We start from the raw sequence: 8,079 nt of genomic DNA on the forward strand, positions 1-8,079 counted from the left end.
CAAAGATTTAAGATACTGTTCTTATCATGCTTTTATTCTCATCCTTATCAAAATATGTGCTCCTACAGCCTCGTGGGTGATCAATGAACATTCCTACTGCTACTGAAATAAACACAAGGGCATCCAGTGCTCTGTTTGTTCTTATCTAAACAAGAAATCACATGCTGTTCATCATCCATTATTTCATCAGTGATAAAAATCAAATACTTTCTTTCAATCTGCTTCACCTCAGTAATTAGATAGTAGGCCTACATCTTTTTCCAAAATCTATATGACCACTCTCATTTAAGAAAGGAATCATGTGGTTAAACATTCTCTTATATGCTCATGTAACATGCAGGACCACTGCAGAGCATGTTGCTATAGTATGACTGCACTATGACACTGGTTTACCAAGAAGCTGTATCTTATCTAAAGCTGTGTAAAGTTGGAGTCAAACATGAGATGCTGGTAAATAATCAACCACAGGGATAGGACAAGACAGTTATGATGGACAGATATGGTAAGACAGCATTCTCTCTATACTAAAACCAATCGTCATTGGTTGTTCACCGGGTGTACCAATGCAACTTTCAAATGGATACCTGGACAAATCCAGGCTCTGAGAACTGGAGTCATTAACTATCTATTGTACGTTAATCCATGCAGTAAATCATATGTACATGATCAGTAGTTACCACACATAATTGTAACATGTAGCCATCTTCTAGCTAGCAGTCCAAAGCTAGCTGCAGCTAGCTGGTTGGCCAGCTGGGGTAGGCGCTCCGCAGACCAACATTTAACTTGTTTTTTTACTTTTTTGAAGCTAGTTTCTGTGCCATGTCATCTTTAATTTAATCAGTATTTTTGTATGTGTGTTGAGTTAAATGATCAAGGGAACTGCTTTCTTTTTGGGATATGCAGCTAGCGAGGTCAGTGAATAACCGATTATAATTGTGTGGGTCATTCTTGGGTTGACATGTTAGCAGCTGGTTAGCACGGCAGCTAGCTGGTGAGGACACATATTATTATTTATCAGTCATTTAAAACAGAAAGGCAATACATACACATGCTTGTATTGGTGAGGATTACTCTGCAGATTGTGTGTGTGAGAACACAAATACAAACAAACATAGTCGTTTACCTTGCCATCCGTCGGCAGCATAGCTCTTCTGCAGTCCGGCATGGTATTCATAATTTGAGCGAGTAGAGCATGACGTCACATGCAAAGGGTCTATTCTCAGAATCTGCGTCAATAATTCTTTTACTGTCTATGATTCCCGCAACGTACATCTGTAGAGCAAGACCAAAATATCAGTAATTCAGCAAGTGATTTCATCCACACAATTTATTAGACTATATATGTTACATTTTACATACATGTTGTTTTACATATGTAATATTTACATTATTTTTGTATATGATACTTGTTATAACAGATACATCCGCTAGAGCTCTATAGTCTATAGGTTAATTTAAGTGTGTGTGTGTGTGTGTGTGTGTGGGGGTGTGTGTCTTTGTGTCTCTGTTTGTGGCAGAAAGGGTGGTAGACAGCTTACACAAACCCAACAGCATATCACCTCATCTGTCAATCAAGCCACAGGGGAGGTGAAGGGTAAGGAGGAGACAGGCACGCTGGCTAATCATTTTGTAATCAGGCGTCAAAACAAAACAAAAAATGTTTATCTGATCAGTGCGGGCGGCTGCCAGAGTTGACATGGATGTTTTTTTTTCTCCTGTGTCATCATGTCAGGGCTAATGGACAGTGGTAAGCAGGGGAGTTAATTACTTTTGACGACGCTCCCCGCTAATTTCCCATTTATATGGAGTCCTTTTTCTCCTCTGCCATCGGCCAGGCAGGCAAAATGCATCAGATCCTTCAGAATATCTACACCGTCTGTGCATATCAAAACATTCTGGACACTATTGTCTCCTTTTTTTAATCGTTTTTTTCCCCCAAAGCTTTCAAAGTGAGGTAGGGGAGGCAGCATTTTTCCACAATAGGGGACAAATAGAACAAACACACATAACATTTTTATAGATGTAAATCACATTCCGTTGCTTGTACTTGTGACAGTGCAATGACAATAAAGTTGAATTGAATTGAACTGAAATAACCTGGAAATGCATTATTTCTCCTTGTGTGTCTTGCTCGTTCAGGGGTGTTGACCTGTTTTAGCCTGGGTCACTGGTTGTTTCTTGTAGGTTTTGACCAAGTTTTAGTTGGACTTTTGATTATTTATTTATTATTGTTTGGCACATATACATATACATACACATATATAAAATACTGTAGAATCGGGGTACCAAACCAAGCTGGTTCCCAAGGAAAGACACAAATCAAATATAGCGTTCAGTCTTATTACACCCAACACCCAGAAACACACAGTGTTACAAGGTGTAAAGTACTTCTTCTCAAAAAAGAAAAAGGTCCTGGTTAAACATCAGTTTGGCCCACGGATTCCACCCAAGGTTGACCAACACAGTAACTCCGGTCTTGAGTTGTGACACAGCCGTCTCACACCTAAGAAAAGTTCTTTGACTGGCAGAGAGGAATAGGAGAGGTTGCTACTTTAAAGAGAGGATGACTTTCTTTCATTGTGCGTGAGCGACACTTTGTCATCTGGCACACAATCGCAACCTCTGTCACCTTTCTTTGCATCAACTGTACTCATGTTGACATCATATCTTGCAAACAATTAACATTTCATGCAATCCACAACTTTTTTTTTTAAAACAGACCCTTACTTTCCAGTTATATCACTAGTCTCTGTGAGTCACTCCAGACATGAGTGAGTCATTCCATCCATCAGATTATTGGACCTGCATGCGCATGCGTGTGACGGAAAGCTGTGCATGCAAAAAATACTTCAAACGGAAACACACGCAGCGTGTTGACGAACGGAAGTAATGTGGACATGGAGGTCACTGTGTACTACTGTTCAACATACTTTTGTGTGAATAAACTAAACTAAGCAAACCCACAATAAAGGTTAAATGTCTGAACTAGAAGTACACAGTAAGTCAGTAGTATACACTTGGGTTGCACATTAAGTCTTTTGAGGGCATTTGGTTATTTCAGGGCAAAATGGTTCTGGAGAAAGCTGCAAACAATATCATCCCATCCTGAACAGGCATGTTTTGAACAGGCAATGCACTAGGTACATTAAACTCTTGAACTCCTCCTTTTCTCCTCACCCTGACTTGTGTAAACCAGGCTAATATTCATTGTATATATCTTCTTATTTTTACTTTTTTTATGTTGTTTACTTGAATGTTATGTTTGTCTGTGGACCAAATTTGTTATAAATGTCTTGTCACCGTGGGATAGAGGGAAACACAATTTCGATTTCTTTGTATGTTTTTGACATGTGAAGAAATTGACAATAAAGCAGACTTTGACTATGACTTTGACTAAAACTCATTGGAAAGATTTGAGATGCAAATGGGATGGTATAGGGTCATTTTTACATTTTTGTTTTTCTTCTATGCTTTGTGGGTAGAATAAATCAGATGATCCCCTGAGAAATTATTTAGTTGCAATTGCTCACAGTCAGGTTCAAGGTAAAATAAGAAGAAGAAAGTGTAAGTCAATAAGTGTATAAAATAGATAAAGTAACCTGGCCACAATGATAAATACATAAAATGTTAAGTAGAAGTACTTGAGATTATTTTACAAGTAAGATTATGTTAAAAAGGTGGTTTAAAGATTGTACTAATTCTATTGTAGGGCAGTTTCAACATAAATACAGTAAAGACATAAATAAGTACAGTGTGAATATAAGTAGCAGCAGTGAACAAATAACACCTCTGCACATGTAGCTGATAAAGTATTGCACCAAGTAATTATTACACAGTTTCCCAAGAATATTGATATGTTATCTGGAGATACGGTCTGTGAGAGAGTAGATAGTCTATTGATAGCAGGTTAGTGGTTTCATCTTCAGCTTCTAGAGTCCATGTGTCATAGGATTTGTATGATTGTATTTAATTTGCTCTTTTGATAAAAGCATTACTTATATGCAGTTTAATTATCACTAAATTATTCATTAAAGAAAATGCATTGTATACCACATAACTGCAGTTATAGTAAGAACACTAGGTAGAGATTCAGGGAAATTCTCTTAGGTTATACCTTACAAAACTTAACCAGGTCTAAATCTATGCCCGTGACAGCTGGCTCTGAAACCCAGAAAACTCCTGTTTAAACCCTTTTACATTATTATATGTTATGCTAATGGTATCAGTCATCATACAAAATCCTAGTATTGGGCCTGCTAAACGATAAACGACGCTTCCTGGCTGATATGTGGAAGGGCCAAAATTGAATAGGGACATTTTATTCTTGGCCATCCATCTGATCAGGATCTGTGGGCACTAGTGGAGATGATGATAATTCATTTTAGAAGGGCATCAGTGGGCTACTAGGGGCCTTTAAGGGTTGGTGATGGGTCCTTACCCTATGATTGAGATTCTAAAAGTGGCCGTGTTTTATGGGATTCTTAATTTACAGAGGCAGGCACTGCTATAGATGCCTGGTCAGTAAAGCAAAGGAGCAAAGGGGCAAAGGAGCATTCATGGCTGACCTCTAAGGGGTACATTGTTCATCCACAAATTGAATATAGTTGGGTCTGCATCTGCAGATATCTTTAGGAAAATGTGAAGTGAAAGATGTGTTCAATGTACTGTACATATTAGGATTTTCTAGACAAACGGAAATATCTGTTAATTTGTTGAGGAACTGCGAGTCATGTAGGTGTATTCAGAGTCTTAAATGATTTATATTGGTCATCTATCTTTGATTGAATTTGAAGTGGTGACATCCATATACCTTGTAGGACATGGATATAAATGATGATACACAGACAAGCATGTCCCCAGCTTCTCCTCACAGTCCATAGAGGGAATAATAATCAATCTTTCTGCCACAGACTCTTTGGAAAAGTAGTTGTTGTTGAATTTAAAAGCTATAACTTGATGCTCAAAACAGTGGATCTATGAGGGGTTGATTCTTTCAGGAATGGTTCTTAGAAACCAAGAGATTGATAAGCATTTAAGCATGACACCAATCAATCAATAAGACAAATCCTCTGTGTCACTCTGTGTGGTGTTCTATTCTATGGGAGACAGGCATTCTCCTTGCATGCAAACAATGTCCCCAATTTGTTAGAGACACAATAACAGCCCTGGCAGGGCCTATTTGCATCACTGTGTGAACGACAAATGTAATTGATCACAATATTGATTATAGTATTTTGAAGAAAAGAGATGTCCCGAGAGAGCAGTTGATTCAGTTGAACAATCAGATTCTTAGATTTATCTTCTTTGACCTTACTGAAGAAATCTAAAATTACTTTAAGTAAAAAAATAAATAGGCATAAGAAAATATGTTTACAACACAAATGAAAATATAGGATAAAGATTCTGTTCATAACATGACTCTTTGTCATTGTCCAAATGACAAACTATAATTCCTTGTGCCACATCTTTTCTCTTTTCATACAAGCCTTAAAACAACATAGAAATTCCAGACTCCAACTTCCAGGCACTTCTAATTGTGATTTAAGCCCATTGTTTTCTACTAGTAAATGACTAGACAATGCTTATCTGATGAGTTGAATTATTTATTAAAGAATCTGTGGAGGTGGTGGGGGAAATGCAGTTCTTCTATGCTGTGTTAGGTAGGTTGAACCAGGAGGGGACGGGCAACAGAGTAGCAGCAGTGAACTGGACCAAACTCTGGATCAGGGTGAAATGAGATGAGGTGTCTTGGGTTCATCATGTTAATCCGGTAGTACAATGTCAAGTCAAAATAATTTCCCTCTTAACTGAAGTTGTAGAGTTGAAGATAATACACCTCTCATCCAATAGGCTTCTTCAGTTCTACCACCAGTCAGCAGAACAAATGAGGCAGCCACACCACTTGTTTGAGTCGGCCAGCAGGGTGACTCTCTAATTGAAGATGTACATCACTCAGCAACAGTTGCATATTATTAACACACAAAACAAGGGGCAATTGATCATTAGTGCATCAATATGTAGTTTGCATAAAATTATTTCCTTTAAATAGTCTGTGTTTGAGGTGACCCAGGGTTGGCTCATCAATAATGTAAATGAGCCATTAGGGCATTAAGAGGCTGTCTGTGGAAATGACAGACCACCAGGCATCAGTGAGTTAATATCCAATACGGCACTCCCTGTCACATAGGCCAATGGCTAAGCTGATTATAGACACAAATTACCCCTACCTAGCCTGGCCTTGTCTTTTTAAACAGTTCCAGCTAAATAAATGTTGTTTTTCATGTTTGAATATCAATTTAAAAAAAACAAAATATATATTTTAACCTGACATTGATTCAAAGAAGTTCTTGTTGAAATCATTTTACCAATTTTCAACATCTTATCTTGTTATTCTTATCTTATTCTTGGAGTGTTGGCTAGACTGTTGGCTGTGACACAGTTTCAAATAAAAAAAGGAAGTAGAGATGATTACAAATGTGATATGCTCCTGTGGAGACTTCCCAATGAAGAAGTCAGAGCTCATCTCAGACCGTGTCCTTTGCCTCAAAGTGCTACTGGCTGCCACCTGCAACCTTGAGATTCCCCCTCTCCCCTCTCTCCCTCCACTCTTCTACATGTCTGCCAATAATAAGGAGCCAGATGAAGTGGCAGTGAGAGGAAATGTTTACCATGAAATTGGTTGTGTCATCTTTAGAATATGTGATGCAAGACATAGAGAGGGATATCAATGCAATCCATCATACCATTGATTCTTGCAGGATAAATTATTCAAACTCAGAGCCGAAACGTGATTTAGAAAAGTCGGTCAGTATGCACCAAGTTGCTGTTTTTTGACATTGTTGCAGTACAATACAGTAAAAACAATCCAATATTTAATTTTAAACTTTTAAAGCTGTCACTTCAGAAGTGTTCATTCAACTTCAGTGTATAGCTTCTTGTAGTACAAACTTTTCTCTCTCTGTGTGCATACTTTTAAATAAGGAATAATCTTTCTTATCTCGTGAATTGCATGGCTAACTCTGTTGTTGTTGCTGGCAAAGGAAAATGGCAGCCTTCCTCCACCTGCTGACAGCAAAGATGACTGCCTTAGCTACTTGTGTGTGGAGTTGAAATTCACTTAGGACAACACTTTAAGGACATTGATCAGTACAGTTGTATTCAAATTTAAATCTTTGTACAATGTAGTTTTGGAAAAAGTTACACAATGTATGTTTTATGTGTGGGTTTGCGTGTGTGTGTGTGTGTGTGTGTGTGTGTCATTTACACTTAGACTGCCTGTATCAGACCACGTCAGAGTGGTAGTGTAAATCAGGCCTATTTAAGTTGTAAGGATAATGATCTACAGTATTAGCTAAGCTAATATGATCATATGTCTCAGTATGAATGGGCCATACCTTTACCTGCCATGCCACTCAGTGCCCATGCTCTGCCATCATCTCTGAATGCTAGCACACGAGGGGGCTCGTTAGCCCTCTATTACAGATGTGACAAGCACACCATAATAGCCCAATTATCCCAAAATGCCAAATTTCACTCCAAAGGAAAAGGAGTGTGTAGTGATTAATGGTGAACACTTAAGGGAAAGAGTTAGACAACGATGTTGGATAGGAGGAAATATGTATCAGGCTGCCACCACTACAGATGCTTCCTCCCTCCTGACAACTGCAATTCATTTGAGATGCTATTAACATGCATAATTATGCTAATCAAGCAGTAATTAAGTGCCAATTCATCAGAGACCGTTTTTTGTCTGTAATTTCATCAAGCATGGCTGTTGGGGTTTACTTTTTCTTGCATATTTCTTTATACAATATTGCCCAAAATTAGCTATTCTCATCTAACATCCTCTTTGCTGTGTGTATTTGCAGTTTGTAAACAGGATGTGTAAGCGATGGGATGTAATGTATCCCCTCTCTAACACATTCATTGTATTTCTACAAGAGGTTCATAATACCACAGTAAATTGTGAATTCAGAAATAAATACAATAAATATACAATCCTGGACCTTAATGACATAATAGGCATTTGTCAGTAATTTCCAAAATAACCTATACAGTATGTTGTAAATGGAAAAGGTG

The sequence above is a fragment of the Etheostoma cragini genome, chromosome 1 (assembly GCF_013103735.1).
Source record: "Etheostoma cragini isolate CJK2018 chromosome 1, CSU_Ecrag_1.0, whole genome shotgun sequence".
NCBI classification, from domain to species: Eukaryota; Metazoa; Chordata; class Actinopteri; order Perciformes; family Percidae; genus Etheostoma; species Etheostoma cragini.